General features: G+C 44.9%; 1 protein-coding gene across 5 annotated transcripts in view; it reads left to right on the top strand.

Moving 5' to 3' along the window:
* The first annotated feature begins 7,051 nt into the window (after positions 1 to 7,051).
* DCTN1 (dynactin subunit 1) overlaps positions 7,052 to 18,193 on the top strand; it is a 29,880-nt gene continuing 18,738 nt past the window's right edge. For 4 of the 5 annotated variants that reach the window (XM_080812736.1, XM_080812735.1, XM_080812734.1 and 1 more), the window contains exon 1: positions 7,056 to 7,137. The gene's annotated coding sequence lies outside the window, so the exon portion shown is untranslated. Of the gene's footprint in view, positions 7,138 to 18,193 lie in introns of all 5 variants that reach the window. The other variant, XM_080812737.1, reaches the window with a different exon arrangement.

Below are 18,193 nucleotides of genomic sequence, written 5' to 3'. Positions count from 1 at the left end.
TGGCCACTCATGTGATATACATTCTGGTCCCAAACTGATGTGAGTACAAGCTTATTGTTTCAAATTACCAGAGAGGATTTTCCCCCATTACACCCACGACTAAGGATGAGAAGCTTTTATCCTTACTGTTTACTTTTGTGGAGCACTTTTTTTTTCTTAAGTCACTGTCTGGGGTGTTACTCTTAGACTCTCCTGGCTTTATGTGCATGTGTGTAAGGGGGTAGTAGTTTTCTATTCCAGTCTTCTCTGTTCAGCCCCAGATTTCGTCTTCTGTCCCTACTTAAGGCTCTTTAAACCCCAGTTCCAGGCCACCTAAGGGTTGGGTAGCAAACACTGGCTCCAGGGATCATCTGTGCCTTGGGATTTGTAATTTCACATCATCTCTAGCTTCTGAGAAATTCCCTTACTTTCCCACCAATTCATTTAGGCAACGTGGGCAGGTGCGTGTGCGTGTTTGCGTGTTTGTGCGTGCATGTGTGAATGTTGCATTCCAGCATTTTTAGTTGCACTGTATCAGGTGGAATTTCCACGATATTTTGTCCTCTATTGCCAGAAGCACCCATTTATTCCTTCCTTTGTCCTTCCCTCCCTTCTCTCATGTCTGTATAGCCAGTTATTGCAGCACCATTTGTAGAATAGTGCGTCTCTCTCCCACTGGCCAATAATATAAATTATGGCTAATATCAAATGTTCCCATGTATTTGTGTTTGTTTTACGTCTAGACTCTTTTCTGTTCTAATGGTCTATTTTGTTTTCTGTACCTACAACGGTACCATATTGCCTTCATTACAGTAACTTTAAAATAACCACAGTCACCCCTGAGCTGTGTTCTTTTACTTCAAGAGTTTCTTGGCTATTTTTGGCCCCGGGGCTCTTTTCTACAGATTTACTAATTTGTTAGCATAAACTCCTAGAATATCCTGGTGGGTTATTGACTGGGATTGTTTCAAATACATAAATATGGGATAATAAGTTCCTTGTGACATTAAATTTTCCTGTTCACAAGTATGCCATATCTCTCATTTATTTAGATTAACTTTAATGTCTTCAATAAGATTTTATAATTTGGTTGTGCACATATTTTGTTAAGCTTATTACTAGGTGCATCAATTTCATTAAAAAATCATATTATTGAGGCACCCAGGTGGCCTAGTCCATTAAGTGTCTACCTTCGGCTCAGGTCACGGTCCCGGGGTCCTGGGATTGAGCCCCGCATCGGGTTCCCTGCTCAGCCGGGAGTCTGCATCTCCCTCTCCCTCTGTTGCTTCCCCTGCTTCTGCTCTGTCTCCCTCTCAAATGAATAAATAAAATATTTAAAATTTTTTTTTAAAAATAAAAATTATACTAATTAACTTTCCATTGTTGGTTATGGAAATGTAATTGATTTTTTATGTTGATTTTTACCGCTAGCCACTTTGCTATTTTTAAATCAATTCTAATAATTTTTAGATTCCTCTTTTAAAGGTTTTATTTTTAAATTTTTAAAGATTTTAAAAAAGATTTTATTTATTTATTTGACAGACAGAGATCACAAGTAGGCAGAGAAGCAGGCAGAGAGAGGAGGAAGCAGGCTCCCTGCTGAGCAGAGAGCCCGATGCAGGGCTCCATCCCAGGACCCTGGGATCATGAGCTGAGCCGAAGGCAGAGGCTTTAACCCACTGAGCCACCCAGACGCCCCAATTTTTAAAAGATTTTAATTTTAAGTAATCTCCACTCAATGTGGGGCTTGAACTCACAACTCTGAGATCAAGAGTTGCATGCTCCATCAGTGGAGCCAGCCAGGCACCCCAATAATTTTCAGATTCTTTTGACATTTTCTATGTAGGTCATCATATCATCTGTGAGAAATTGCAGTTTAATTTCCTCCTCCTAAACGTTATTTTTTAATATTTTTTCTTACTTTATAGTTATGTCCTAAAATACAATGTTGATTAGAACCAGACGTATTAGACATTTCTGTATTCCTGATTTTAGAGAATCTAACGAGATTTTGTGTACTTTGGTACTCTGATTTAACAAAGTATCTGTCTCTATAGATACGGTTTTTCCCGTGATTTCTGCAGTAGGACTTGTGTGGTCCTAAGTTCCCACTGTAAGAGGAACTTTTTATGACTGTTCTGTCTTACCCCACATAGTGGGTTCTTAGTACATTGTTCTCAAGGTCCCCTGAGGGGCCACCCTCACGCTGTCCCCACCCTTACCCCAGAAAGAAGTGGGGAAAAGCAGGCCTGGCTCTCCCTGGACCACCTTGACTCCTCACACTCTATCAGTGTGTGGTAACAAAGCCAAGTAATGATGAGTTGAACATTAGGTTCTTTTTTTGAAAAGCTAGAGCTCTCATAAAAGCATAAAAAAGCAGGGGGAAGAAGGGTTGAAGTTCTGTCTCTAGACTGTCTGATACGAAAGCACTGGCCACATGTAGCTACTGAGTATGTGAAATGTGGCTAACATGACTAAGAAACAGAATTTAAAATTTTTAATTAAATTTAAGTTTAAAAATGAATATTCAACCTGGCATTGAAACACTTCTAAATATGTTTGAAACAAGTTGCATATATGAATATGCTTCTTCAATTATAAATTATTTATTTATTTAAATTAATTTAACTAACATACAGTGTATTATTAGCTTCAGAGGTAGAATCTAGTGATTCATCAGATGCATATAACACCCAGTGCTCATTCCATCACCCAGTTATCCCATTCTCTCCACCGCCCCTCCAGCAACCCTCAGTTTGTTTCCTATAGTTAAGAGTATCTTATAGTGTGTCTCCCTATCTGTTTTCTTTTCTTTTTTTTTTTTTAAGATTTTATTTATTTATTTGACAGACAGAGATCACAAGTAGGCAGAGAGGCAGGCAGAGAGAGAAGGGGAAGCAGGCTCCCCGCTGAGCAGAGCGCCTGATGCGGGGCTTGATCCCAGGACCCTGAGACCATGACCTGAGCTGAAGGCAGAGGCTTTAACCCATTGAGCCACCCAGGCACCCCTCCCTCTCCGTTTTCATCTTATTTTTCCCCTCCTTTCCTCTTTAATCCTCTGTTTTGTTTCTTAAATTCCACATATGAGTGAAATCATGTATATTTCTTTCTCTGTCATATTTCGGCTAGTATAATACTCTCTAGTTCCATCTAGTTCCATCCACATTGTTGCAAGAGACAAGATTTCATTTTTTGATGGCCAAGTAGTATTCCACTGTGTGTGTGTGCGTGTGTGTGTGTGTGTGTGTGTGTATACATACACCACATCTTCTTTATCCATTCATCTGTTGATGGGCATCTGGGCTCTATCCATATTTTGGCTATTGTGGACATTGCTGCTATAAACAATGGGGTACAGGTGCCCCTTCAAATCATTATGCTTGTGTCTTTGGGGTAAATACCTAGTAGTGCCATTGCTGGGTCGTAGGGTAGCTCTACTTTCAACTTGTTGAGGAACATCCATACTGTTTTCCAGAATGGCTACACCAGCTTGCATTCCCACCAACAGTGTAGGAGGGCTCCCCTTTCTCCACATCCTCCACATCCTCACCAATGCCTGTTGTTTCCTAATTTGTTAATTTTAGCCATTCTGACTGGTGTGAGGTGATATCTCACTGTGGTTTTGATTTGTATTACCCTGAAGCCAAGTGACATGGAACACTTTTTCATGTGTCTGTCGGCCTTTTGTATGTCTTTGGAGAAATGTCTGTTCATGCCTTCTGCCCATTTCTTTCTTTCTTTTTTTTTTTTTAAAGATTTTATTTATTTATTTGACACAGAGAGATCACAAGTAGGCAGAGAGGCAGGAAGAGAGAGAGGGGGAAGCAGGCTCCCCACCAAACAGAGAGCCCGATGTGGGGCTCTATCCCGGGACCCTGAGATCAGGACCTGAGCTGAAGGCAGAGGTTTAACCCACTGAGCCACCCAGGCACCCCGCCTTCTGCCCATTTCTTGATTGGATTATTTGTTCTTTGGGTGTTGAGTTTGGTAAGTTCTTTATAGATTTTTGGATACTAGCCCTTTATCTGATATGTCATTTGCAAATATCTTCTCTCATTCTATTGGTTGTCTTCTGGTTTTGTTGACTGTTTCCTTTGCTGTGCAAAAGCTTTTTATCTTGATGAAGTCCCAATAGTTCATTTCTGCCTTCGTTTTCCTTGCCTTTGGAGATGTGTCTAATAAGAAGTTGCTGTGGCCAAGGTCAAAGAGGTGGTTGCCTGTGTTCTCTTCTAGGATTTTGATGGATTCCTGTCTCACATTTAGGTCTTTCATCCATTTTGAGTCTATTTTTGTGTATGGTGTAAGAAAATGGTCCAATTTCATTCTTCTGCATGTGGCTTGTTCTCTGCCTTTATCCAATCCCCTCTCCAAGTCTCTCAACCTGAAAATCATCTCCTCCCCCTAGGAACCAGCATTCTTTTCCTCAAGGAGAAGTTTTCCCCTCTTGGTCCCTTCCCATGTTTTGTAAAGCACAGGATTCCACCCAATGAGCACAGATATTCTCTGTTCAGCATCACAGTTTGGGAGGATGGATTCCAGTGATGCAGACTGGAATTCCTAATCAGAGGGATGCTCAGGCTGGCACCTATGAAAAAAGACATAGAACAAAGATGCTATTAATTTTCCTTGAAGACCATGCAGCCTAATCCAATGTAAAAGAAACAATATTTCTCCTATTAGTACATCCCATCCTTTAGACTCAGGGGCACCCCCTTTTATGGTGCTGATGAGCAGTTGGGTCTTTCCTGTATCCCTACTCCCATTCCAGTTAGGCAAACTGAAGCATGTATGTCATCTTGAACTAAGGGGAGGGTGGAAAGTTTTTTCCTACAAAGGGAAGGAAAGCAAGTCACAGGCACATGAAAAGAGTAAATTTTGGAGAATAAGTAGTTGCTGGGCCATCCAGAAACAAGGAACACAGAAGGAATTTTGATCAAACAGTCCTTGTCATGTTCCTCCCTTTATACCATTCCTAGTTCATATTGTAATGTAGTTATCTATAGTGAGAGCTCTCTTCCTGAAGCAGGTCCTCTATCTAAATTCTTTAAGACAGTTAGGTGGGAGGTCAAAATTTCTTCCTCTCTTGGTCCTTGATTGTTTTTAGTTTGAAATAATCTACATGTCAAAGTGGCACATTTTGGGGCAGATTGCCCTTGGTTCCTAGAGTTGCACAATAATGTAGGTGTATTTAGTTCCACTGAACCATATGCTTAAAAATTGTTAAAATGGGAAGTTTTATGCATGTGTTATCACAATAAAAAGTATGTGCATGTAGTATCTTTTAGATTAATTTTTATATGCTGTTTCTCTTTGACTGAAGGGGATGGAAGCCATTTCTACTACAATTACAGATGCATTTGTTATTTGATCCAGATGTATCCTACCTGTATATACCTGATCACATATGGAGTGTCATATGTACAGGGTGATTCATTGTAGCCTTGCTTGCCACAGCAAAAGCCTGGAAACAAAGTATCCCACTAGAAGAGGCTGGCTCATAAATTATGTATATCCAGACAATAGAGTACTATGTAGCTGAAAAAAATAAGAGGGGCACCTGGGTGGCTCAGTTGGTTAAGCATCCAACTCCTGATTTTGGCTCAGGTGATGATCTCAGGGTCATGGGATTGAGCCCCACATCAGGCTTGGGTGTGGGGCCTGCTTGAGATTCTTTCTCCCTCTGCCTCCTCCACCTGCCCTATTCCCCCGTCCTATGCTTTCTTTCTAAAAAAAAAAAAAAAAAAAAAAAAAAAAAAAAAAACTAAAAAGGAAGATCTCTATTTACTGATTTAGAAATATCCAGCATATATTAAGTGAAGAAACCAAGATGCAAGTGTATATAGCATGCTATCTTTTGCATAAGAAATGGGAGGACTAAGACTATATATTCATATTTGCCTGAATTTGCATAGAACAAATAGAAGATAAACAAAGGTTACCTGTAGTGGGCAAAGGGAAAGAATGGATGGAAACAAAGTCTGAAGGGCGGTTTACTTTCTATATTGTTTTGATTTTTGAATTATCCAAATACATTATCCATTCTATATATTAGAAATATTTAAAAGGTGAAATGGGAAAAAAACAGGGCCGTGGTAGAGATGTTGCCCAATTCATCCTTTCTACCATTTATACCTCCACCCCCACCTCCACCTCACCATCAATTTTATGGACTTTTCAGGTTGTTTTCAATGTTAGATTAGCTGAGATAAGCATGATATCACAATGATTATTATTCAGTTTCTTTATACGGATTCATTTAATTTTCCTAACAACTTAGTAATATGGACAATATCATTAACATTCCCATTTTACAGATGAGGCAACAGGGGAACATGGACGGGTTAAGGAACCTACCGAAGACCTCACACAGCCTGTAAATCAAAGTTAGAATTCAAACCCCTCATATATCAAATCCTGGCTCTCCCAACATCTTTGTACAAGTATCTCTGAACACTTGCCCTACTATTTCACTTAACTACACTATTATAAGTGGGTGCATTGGGTCAAGGGGTTTGTCCTTTTGTTTTTTCTTTGTAGATTAGACAAGCCAAAATGCCATTAGGTGCATTTGCGTTATTTTACATTCCCATTGTAAAGGCGTGAAAAAACTGTATCCCCATATGGATGACGCCGAGTAGCCGCAAAATTTAAATTTTCTCCTCAAGCTAACTGACGAAATACGGTTATCACTAATGTTTTAACTAGCAGTTTAGCGCTCAAAAGCGTAGGGACCCCTGGAGATACATTTGCCCAGAGCAAGCAGTCCTCCAATCCCTAAACACTGTCTCCCGACGGCCGGCAGAGGGCGCAGGCTTAGAGGTGCCTCTCTCCTGTGGTCCTAATTGGCTTCCCAGGCACAGTGCGCACGCGCACATCCCGCTCCAGGTGTCCAGCTTTGTGCCTGACAGAGGTCGTCTCGGCTGCGCTCAGCGCGCAGTTTTCAACCCGGGCTGGTCTTCGGGGAAGAGTAGCGTGTTGCCTGGAGCTGGAGCGTCCCTGGGCCTCTGGGGCGAGAGGGTGTGGGGCGGGCCTCAAGGGGTCGGGCGGCGCGTCGGGCAGCCCACGCGGGCGGGGCGGGCTGGGCGCGACCGGCAAGGTCTTGGGCGTCGGTCGCCGGTGGTGGGGCCGGAGCCGGGCGCGGAGCCCCTGACAGGACAGGTACGGAGGCGGCCACCCTGCCAACCGTCTCCTCCGCTGCCCCCCTGCGTGTTCGCTAGGTTCCCGGCGGCGGACGGGGGGCCTGGTGCTGGGCTGGGCTGGGGCGCGGTATGGAGCCCGGTGTGCGGAGCGGGGACGGTAGGGGTGGGCCGCGGCGGGGTGGGCGCCTGCCTGATTCTGGGCTTGTCGGACCCACCTGCGCTCTTCCGCCTGGCCGTGTGCTCCCGGGGTCGGAGTGGTTGTGTCCCTGAATTCCTCCGCAGCGGCGAGGGTCTCCCTTCTTTCCTGGGAGCGTCTGAGGCACCCCTGAACCCATTCTGAGCCACAGGTTTCTGTGGGCACATGATTAAGAAGTTTGTGTCAAACGAAAAACAAACAAACCAACCAACCCCCAAATCTCATAGAGGACTCAAACATGGGGACCTGGATATGGGTCTGGTATGTCTGTATCTCCGACTCCCGGGGTCCGCCTTAACTGGCAGGATGACCCTTGAGAAGTCATCTTGCACATTTCGCTTGTCTTTAAGGCAGAACCACAGGTAAATCACACAGATGAGGAACTCCGGTGTTTTTAAAGAGACAATGATTTGGAAGCTTCCCCTCATGTATTGCAGTGAGAACTGCAAGCCCACGTTGACCGCTTACTAATCAGTATGCTTAAGGTACCGAGAGTCCGAGAACTATGAGGTGGAGACTGACATTCTTTACCTGGGGTCCAGCCAGAGCATGAGTCACGGGGATATTAAAGGAGATTGCCGTATTTTTTTTTTTTTCCTTAAGGCATTTTGTGCTCAAATATGTTTAGGAACTTCATGGTTAAAGTTTTCTCTTCTGTGGTATATTTCAGAGCCTTCACTATGCTAAAGATAGTTACCATGAATCTCACACTGAAGTATGGTATGGAGAGTTTCACAGATTTGAATGGGGAATGCTGTTTTTCTTCGGTGCGGATTCTGTTTAACAGTTGAAGTAGTTTGGGGAATGCAATTCCAGATTGGGAAAATCAAGGTTTGGAAGGGTCAGTGTAGGTCAGTGCTTTTCAAACTTTAATGGTGCATACACCTGCCGGTCTTGTTAAAGAACAGATTGCGGTTGGGTCTGCATTTCTAACAAGTGTCCAGGTCCTGCTGCTGCTGCTGCTGCTACTGCTGCTCAGATCGCACTTTGAATAGCAAGGGTGTAAGTCACTGGATTGAAATTTAGAGACTGTATTCTCCTTCCTGCTCTCTGACACAAACTTTGCTGCCTTGAGCGAGCCCCTTGACCTGTCCAGGCTTATAAAATAGGAGGCTGGACTAGAAGAGCACTAAGGTTCCTTTCAGATCTAAAATGCTGTGATTCGAGTTCAGTTACCCTTTTGATAGTTGAAGTCCATCTAAAATATCCTTCCCAGATAGCCAGTTTGGGCTTGAACACTTCTAATAATGGGGAATTTACTACATTTCATCTTGAGATAGCTTAGTAAGGAAGTTTTTCAATTTTTTGCAGAAATGCGTCTCTGCAACTTCTGTCCTATTGGTCCCAGGTTCTCTTTGACAACTGAACAGGAAAATGAGTACAGTCTCCCTTCCAAAGGTGACTCTTAAAGTGTTAGATGATAGCTGTTCCCACCAAGTTTCCTCCACTGAATTATCCTTAATTCTTCCATGACAGTGTTTTAGATGCCTCTCTTAAATTTCGTCTTTCTGCAGGGAGTGTAGTGGGGCTTTGGTTGGCCTCTGAAGGATGGGTGGGGCTGGCAAGACCAGGGAAAGCATCCTAAGCAGCTGACAGTGGTGCAGAGATGACACTGCATATGTCACAAGCAGGCCTGTTTGTTTAAAGTGAGAAATGGTGTGTCAGTGAAAGATTTGGGGCCAGGGGCTATCTGGGCAAAACAGTATTTTAGAGTGTGTCATTGTCTTACTCTGGGATATAATGTGTGGCTGGAAATGGGGAGAGAGGGAGGGAGCCAGATGTGCTTCACGAATCAGTAGTAGAGGACTCAGGCTGGTGATAATAAGCGTGCCTTCCATTTATGTATAAGATTTTACAGATTACAGAACCTTCCACTGGCATGATCTCATTTTATTTAATAATCCTGTGAGGTAGGCAGAGCAGCTGTTACCCTGTTTCGTAGATGAGGCTCCAAAGAGGGAAAATAGTTTGCCTCAATTCTCAAAGCTATTAAATGGCCAACCAAAGAGATGACAGTGGTAATGGAGAAGAAAAAAGGGATGCGGGAGGCGGTACTAAGAATTGGTGAGTTGGGCCTGACATGAGGATACAAAGGAGAAGAACTTGTTAGGGAAGATTCAAAGATGTGGGAGCTTTGTGATGCTTTTGACAACTTCCACTCTAGGTTTTACTCTGTCATCTCTGTCATTGCTAGGAGTTGCTAGGCTGCCTGGAGTTATGGGTTGGGAGGGATTGTAGTAGAGGATTCCCAGGCTCCTTGGCTTGTGTATAGCTATTAGTGGTACTGTCTTAGGGTCCTTTCCATTTTGGAGACTCTGGATTTGGCTTTCTATCTTTTTTCTTTTCTTTTAAAATATTTATTTATTTACTTAACAGAGAGAGAGAGAGAGAGAGAGAGAGAGCGTGCCGGTGCACAAGTAGGTGAAATGGCAGACAGAGGGATAGGGAGAAGCGGGCTCCCCACTGAGGAAGGAGCCTGATGGGAGCTTGATCCCAGGACCCCGGGATCATGACCTTAGCCGAAGGTAGCCGCTTAACCCAGGCGCCCCTCATTTTTCTTTTCAAGTTCAGGCTAGTACCAGTAGCACTTGGCTGATGGACAAATTGAGTGTCCCCACACTCCTACACATCCCCTGAGGGCTTCACTTAAGCAAAGACTAGACTTTGTCACCTCCAAAGCCTCACTCAAGCTGTTTTCCCAGATCTGCATTTGCGGTATAGCCTAGAAGCCTCTCTCTGAGTCCTTTCACCATGAAAATATGTGAGATTGAGAACCAGTGTCATTACCAAATTCCGTACCCTCCATTTTTAGTTTCTTAGGCTCCTGTCTGGAGAAGAAAGAGCTACATCTGCTGGGGTTCGTGTGTACATGTCTGTTAATTTCCTCTACGTTGGGGGGGGGAGTGGTCTTTGAGGGTGGAGTTACTCTGGAAAATTTGTCAGAGCCAGCTTATATCCCAGAGCCTGGTATTGGTACAGGCTTGTATTTAACATTGAATGTCTTCTGTGTGCAGTGCTTAGGATACTGAAATGAATAAAAACTCTCTTCCCTGGAGGCGTGCGTGATGGGATAAGGGGGACAATATTTTAATAAAAATGTGATGTTATAATAGAGATATGTCCTGTGAGAGCACAGGAAGGAATGAGTAGCTCTGTATGGAGACATTGGGAATCTTCAGGACAAAGGTGGTAATTGAACTGAGCCTTGATTATTAGGAAAGGGAATGGCCTTGGTGATTTTTGCAAAAGTTATAGAGGCATAATGGGGAAGGTAAGTATATCCATGTAGCTGGAATGTTAGAACTTTGAGTTCAGAGGAGAGGTGATCCATGAGACTAGATATTCATAATGAGGCCAGGTTTTTAATGACCTGAAGTGCTGTGCTAAGGAGATTCAGTTTTGTGGGCAGAGAGGTGATATTGATTGTATTTTGGGAAGCTAACTGTGGAAGTAGACTAAGGGGAGAAATTAGATCAGGGACATCGGGAGACTCTTGTAATATAACATAGGCATGGTACAACGCTGAACTAAGGATTAGGTCAGTGGGGGTGGAAAGGAGATGAATCTGAGACAGTAGAGACAGTCAATCTGATGTAATGATTAATGGGTTGTTGAGAACAAGAGAGGGAATTGTTAGGGATGACTCTATTTTCTGTTTTGGGTGGGTGGTGGTGCCAGTAGAAAAGAGGAATATAGAAGAGGAACATTTTTCGAGGGGAAGATACCAAGTGTGTTTTGAGTTATGTTGAACCTGGGGGGTGTCTGTGGCACTTAGCAGACAGGTGGAAGTGTGGGTCTGAGATTCAGAAGAGAGTCTGTGCCTGGGGCAGTAGGTGTAAGTGGGGGTTGATGCCATGGAAATGGATGAGCCCAGCTCTGCTTCTAGGTGGCTGAAGATGACAGAGGAGTCAAGAAGGTTTGGTGTGCAAGGTATGAGAGAATGTTGCCTGGGGACCTAGGAGAGGAAAAAGTTCCAGGAAAAGGAGCAGCAGCTTCAGCTGCTACAGGGAAGTCAAGCAGGATGAGCTTGGAAAATGCACCTTGAGACTGGACAGTTGGGAGATTGTGGTCACCAGGGCTCTTACTTTTTTCAGTGTGAGCAGCTACTGAGAAGTGGTAGGGACAGGAGTGAGATTAAGCCAGATCGAGGAGTGGTTGGGAAAGGAGGAGAGAGAGGGTGTACTCACTTTGAATAGCCTGGCAGGGAAGGAAGGAAGAGAGGTGGTGGCATCTTGTGGAGGAGGTAGCAGAGACTAGAGATAGTTTTTCCTAGAATAGAAGTCTCCAGCATAGGTTGCTGGATAATGTATAAGAGCGAGTAGAGAGGGTGCGTGCAGTTGAAGGGACAAGGGAAAAGATGATTGTTAAGTCAGATCCTTGGAGGAGGGTAGAAGGGTTGACCTGGAAAAGAAAGGGACATCATTTTCTTTGAAAGAGGAATGACAGAAGAAAGGAAAGAATGTAGGAAGAAAGAGGCAGTGATGGTGGCAGATATATCTAAATTTGCAAAGGAATTCTGCTCTAATAGGTTCAGGTTTTTTTCTTAGGAACTTTATCTGCTGAGGGGAGGTGTGGTTTGGGCTCAGATAGGAATTACAGTAGTAAGGGAGGCTTGAAATAACTGTCCAGAGGAAAGGGACAGAGATCAGACCTGAGATTCTCTCCAAGAGTGTTAAGTACCCTCAGAACTTAAACCTCACACTGTAGGCCCCTCCTTCCTCTTTCTTCTAATAATAATGGCTGATGTTTATTGAGTGCTTCGTACCAGGCACTCTTCTGAGCGCTTTTCAGGCATTCTCACAACAGCTCTTTTAAAGGAATTGTTACAGTGTCAATTTTACACAAGAGGAAATGGAGGCATGGAGGATTACTTAGGGTTAGTAGTGCTTTGATGAGCCTCTTACCTCTGCAGAAATGGCATTCCTTCCTCTGAGGCATCAAGAGGAGGCAGAAATTGAATCCCAGCTCCAGGTTTCTGGACCTTGAGGGGCTGGAGTCCAGGGCTGCTACAGAGAGGGTCTTACCTGGCTGGTGTGTGGGCATGCTGGTGGCATGGGTGGGCAGGGTAGTGGGGTCAGTGTGGCTGCCGGCCTTTTATAGCCACATCGGAAACTCTGAATTCCGTGAATGAGACTAGCGTCCCGACCAGAAAGACAAGTGACTGAGAGTGCTTTGTCAAGTATTTCGGGCTGAGACTGTGTCACCCGAGACAGTGCATACTTAAAAGGGAATTGTCCCCATCCAACCAGAAAAAGAAAATTTTTTTTCTGCCAGATATGGGAGTAGGCAGACTTATAACCTTACATAATAGCATAGATTATTAACACTCACCTTTACGTTTTCCCCTTTGATATGATAGAATTTGCAGGTAGGGTACGCTTGAGTGAAGGGGGAGAATGGTGGGATAGCATGGATGGTAGAGAAACAGGCTTACCTTTTGCTGCTGCAGCTACTGGAGCATCGTTTCCGTGTCCTTCCTCTTGTGGTTGCTATGGATACGCCTTTGCGTGGTGACTTGAGGAGATTGATTTCCATTACGATCAAATGATGACGTGGATTTAAAAAGAGAAAGGACAGAATGCTCTGCTTTTGGGGAGTGGCCGGTGAGCTGCCCAGAAGGCAGAGCCCAAGCACAGCCAAGGTGGCTGTGGCTTTGTTGGCTGCCTTGGCTTTTGCTGAAGTTGTGAAATGGTGCATCTCTCTCTTTAGAGCGCAGGCTCAGGGTTCCCTGTCTGCAGGGTCCTAGTGCCAGGGAATTGCTGGTTGATTCATGGGGAGGAACCAGCAGCAACTTCAAACAGGCTGTCAAGTAGGACTCCTGCTAGCACAGGGAAGGTTGCAGTTCTTAAATGTGGGGCTGGCGGCTTCTCATGTACCTGGTGCCATCCTGCAAAAGTTCCTTTATTGAGGATAAGTGGGGAATATTGTGTAGATTTCCTTCCTGGCTCTTGGAGGTCTGGGCCTTTGGAGGTGGGCCTGGCAGTCACTGGGTGTTCTTGGGGGAAGGGGATACTTTGGGAGGAGATTGAGTTACATTCAGAATGAGAGTGGGCTGCAGACATTTCTGGGGAAAACAAGGAGCTGGAAAGGTAAAGAAAGTCCATCTAGGATTTAGGTCCTATCTGTATGAGATCTGTAAGGCAGATACTGGAGTAGGACTTTGGAGCAATGGGCTGTGTACCTGTCTTCTTTCTGGGTTCCTGTGTGTCTGAAACCCAGCCTTCCATACTTCGAGGCCCATAACTTCTGTTCCCCACTCAGTGAGCAAATAGCTCTTTTTTTCCTGATTCCTGAGGGACTTACATCCACACTTATCCCTTCCTTACCAGTGCTTTCAGAGATGTACAGTTTTGTCCTAGTCTGAAGAAAATCTGAATCTTGCTAGTTGCTATTGTGTTTCTTTTATCTTTGTAACCAAACTACTCTATACCCAGTGCCTGATATAGTTCAATTCAAGTGTGCGGGCCCTGCTATGAGACTGCCTGGGATTCAAACCAGCTCCTCTATGAGAGGGATGAGGGAAATCAGATAGCTGGGTTTGCTCAGGATTAAGGTTGGGTGAGATCGAGACAAGAGGTGGTCAAAGGCTCAAAGGATGCTGGGGTGCTAGTAAAAGCAAGGTAGGAATAGTGCAGACTCAGTGCCAAAGAGGCTTCTTTTTACTTGTTCCTTCTTAATTCTTAACAAGCTACTCTCTTTCCTGTCATTTTCTGAAATAATCTCCAAGACCATTGATTACCTATTTATCAGACACCTGTTTTCGTAGATATTTCAACAGTATTTAATATCACTGGGGAAGAAAATGAATTAGAAGTCTAGGGCATATCTATCTTGTCTCTGGCTGAGGGAACATGTAACTCAGAATTGTCCTGTGTGACATGGCATGGGGCCCAATGGTGCTGTGATATGATCACCTGCCTGTACAGCTAGTCACATGTGCCCCCCTGCCATTTTCTGGCCATGAGACTCAGGAGAGTCATTTGACTTCTGAGACTCAGTTCCATCACCTATAGGACAGAGATGATGCAATCTGTTTTGTCCGCATCACAGGTGCATTTTGGAAGGAGACAGTGAAATATGCATGGTAGTGTACACAGTTAAATTTGCTCTGGAGAAGGTCCTAAGAAGAGGACTTACCTTCTCTCCTACATGTTCAGTTTGCCTTCCCATTTCCTCCCAATTTCTTAAATGTTTTCAGTCATCATTCTTCCATTACTCACGCTTGAAAGCTCCTGAGTTTGTTCATTTTTTTGTTCATGCATTCCTTCATCCATCCATTTATTCCTGCATCTTTCAAGTTCCTGCTGTATGTAAGTCATCATTGATGTAACTTCCCAATAATGATGGAGATGATATCTACATTTTGTTCAGCATATATTCTGTGCCAGGCACTGTGTTAAGTGCTTTCTTCAATCTTACTTAATCCTCACAACATCCCTGTGAGGTAGGTATTATTTCCACCCTTTTTTCAGATGAGGTAGTTTTTTTTCAGATGAGGTAGTTGGGCTCAGAAAGTTAACTGTCTTGACTAGAGTCATACAAGTGAGGAGGGAACCAAAGCTGTGTCTAGGTCTGTCTGTCTCTGGAGCCCGTGCAGGCACTCTGCCTCTTTCTCCACGTGTGATCTTCTTAGGGCCTTCTCACGGCATTTTTGTACATTCTCTGAATTAGCTCCTATCCTCTCCTGCTTCTTTCTCTTTCCCTCCCTCTCTCCTTCCCTCCCTTCTCTGGCTCAGACCCTCCCCACCCCTTGTGCATTATGCAGCAGTCTCCTCGATGTTTTCCTGTCTTTACTGGGTTGCTCCTGCCTCCATTCCAGCCTGCTCTGCCACCCGTTTGATCCTCCTAAAATAACTTGTCATGCCAGTCTCCTGCTCAGGAAGAGACCCACTTGTTGTTACTGGATCATGTAGATGGACTTGTCTCTCTCCTTCTGAATGTTAAACTCCCTAACTATCCATACTTACCTTCTAGTGCATCTCAGTATTGATGTCATTATTTACTCAATAAATATATGACTCCATGAGGTAAGGGTGATGGGATCACAAAGAGGGAAGTTGTGGTCTGTGCTTTAAAAGGCTTATAGTTCGATAGAACTCATCTAGAATTTTTTACTGAAGCCAATCTAGTCTTCTTTAATATTCCCTAGTCAAGCAAAATTATGCTGTCTCTACTCAGTGTGTTCACAACTTACAGTGTTTGTAGGCCTTTTCACATATCCAGAAAACAGCCCATAATTCAAGACATAGTCAGGTACCCCTTTTCTTGTTCTAATTTATTTTTTAACCCCTTTTTAGTTCACCTTTCTTTTGTCTGTAGTTCCTTAGAACATTTGTTGTCTAGATATTTTATTTTTAGACTTATATATCATCTGTTATGTCAGCTAATTTTTTGCACTCTGTATTTTTGCAGAGCACTTTTACATGCTTTATTTTATTCGGGCCTAGTAACATTAGCTTAGAGATGACAGGTGATATTCCCATTTTATAGAAGAAACAGCCTCCAAGAAGTTAGGTGATCATGTAAACCTACGTGACTGGTCAGTTGTGAGGTTGTTCTTAGATAAGTTCTCCTGAATATCTGGAGGCAGTGTGGTCTAGAGGGGGACACAGCCTAGGAAGAAGCCTAGAGAGATGTGTGGTCGACACTGAGGTGAGTGGAAAGTGCAGAGGGTTCTGGGGCAGCCCCTGGTTCCAGTTTTGGTTCCACACCTCACCTTCTATGTAACTTCAGGGAAGTTACTCAGTTCTCTAAGCCTGTTTCCTTGTCAGCACCGTTCCTGGCCTGCTTCTCTGTGGGGTTATTGTGATGTCCAAGGATAACAGCATGGATATTAGCTGACTTGTTGAGTACCTACTAAATACCAGGCAATGTCCTAAATGTTTTACACGGATTATCTTGGCTAATCCTCAGAACCGCTCTCTGAGATATGTTCTTTGTTCCCAAATGACAGATAAGGAAATCAAAGCACAGAGATGTTAAATATCTGGCCCAAGTTCATGCAGTTCCCAGGTGTGGAAGCCAGGAATTGAACATAAGCAGTCTGAGTCTAGAAACAGTACTCTTAACTATAGTACTATAGAGCTATGTTTTTCAAAGTACTCTCTAGACTGTAAAGTGCTCTGAGCTTGGAAGTCCAGGCTGCAAGGGGCTGCATGGCCCTGCCTACCTGGGTAAGTGTGAAGGGAAGGGAGGAGGTAAACATGGAGAGTTTTACTAGAGAAATGGTTCCCTAGCGGGTCTGGCCAGGATTGAAGATGGGGAGAGGTGTTTTGGGGCCATATATCTGGCTATTGGCTGTCATTCTAGTGTCGGGCTATCTGGCCTGCCTTAGAAAGAGAGTGGAGTGGAGGAAGATTCTGTTTGGCCAGTGAAGTCCAGTGCAGACAAGACAGGTATCCCTAGATCCACACCGCATCTGGTGGAGCTATACCGGTCAGACCCCAGGCCAACCTTGTTTGGTGCTCAGGGGCAGGGAGCCTGGTGTGCTGGCTCGTAGCCCATGTTAGATGGGTGAATGAACACAGAAGCATCTTGACATAGCCCTCTGGAGACCTCTCACTAGAATGCTTAATCTTATTAAATATTTATAATTATAAAAGTAATATGTGGCTATTACAGAAATTTGGTGATATATAGAAAAGAAACCATCTTGTTTTTTCTGTTGAGGAGGTGGCTGGGAAGCCAAGAGTGTAAGTAAGGGGCAGGTGGTTGAGGTGGGACTGGGGAGGGGGAGGTGGACTGGGCCTTGTGCTACAAGGGGCATGTGGAGCTGTCTGCTCTTATTCATGCAGTTGAATGTGACAGTCTCGGGGTTTGAGCTTGGCCCTTTATAACAGCCAGAAGGGAGAAAGAGTCTGGCAACCTTTGCCAGTGTGGAGGTACTTGACTTGCTTTGCTGTATGAAGTTACCTCCATTACTGCCCTTCCTTTGCCATGTCGTGCGCTGGGTCTGGCTGGGTCTGGCTGGTTCGGTCAAGTGTGAATTGAAATCCAGACTAATTACATAGGTTTGGACCCTGAGTCTAGAGTTTAGAAGAAGGAGGGAGAAAGATGAGCCCCAGAAAGGGGGGTATGAGACCCTTCCTTTGGCTGCAGGGAGCTGATCTTCTTGAAGTGTACCTTGTTGCTTGTGGTCCTGCTGAGGCACATTGTGAGGGGAAGTGTTGGGGGTGGCAGCAGTAATGCTGAGGGGTGCAGACTAGGAGGACAGTCAGGGCTGTGCTCCCAGCCCTGAACTTTGACGGTTTACTCTAGAGGTGACTGCTGAGGGTCTGTGGTGTGGGCGGAGCCCCCGCAAGTCCCTGCCTTGCTTGTCTGGCCCAGGTGAAGCAGGGGGGCACTAGGACCCAGAGGCTAACACGGTTCCTGACAAGTCTAGAGCAGCACTAGCGCAGAGTGAGACTCATCAGCTGGCAAGCAGGATTCGGTGTCTCTGGGTTCAGGAATCATCAGGCAGCAGAGAGGACTTGCTCCTCAGCCCCCATCTCTGCCCCCATCCCTACCCCGGTAGGCCACCGAGTGAGGTCCATGGACTGGGGAGGGCCGTGCCTGACGGCTTCTGTGTCTGTCCATGAGGGCCTGGAGCCCTGACCCTCCTGCCTAGGTTTCTGCCTTTTCTCTCTGTCTTTGGCCCGCTGGGGGAGGGGGTAGAGGCCGGGTGAGCAACATGGCCCAGAGCAAGAGGCATATGTACAGCCGGGTAAGTGGTCCTTATCTGGGATGGCCCTGGGAGGGCTGCTGGAGAAGGCCTGGGTGCCTGTGGACACTGCTGTGGGGGCTGGGGAGACAGGCTGGAGCTAGGCTGGGGCCACTCGCAGCAGGGACTGATGGTGTAGGGCTGGACAGGCCTCCTCTCCCAGTGTTGGGACTTCAGTGG

Source organism: Martes martes (assembly GCF_963455335.1).
Source record: "Martes martes genome assembly, chromosome: 9".
NCBI lineage: Eukaryota > Metazoa > Chordata > Mammalia > Carnivora > Mustelidae > Martes > Martes martes.
The sequence above is the reverse complement of the archived record's forward strand: the minus strand, read 5'-3'. Positions and strand labels throughout refer to the sequence as shown.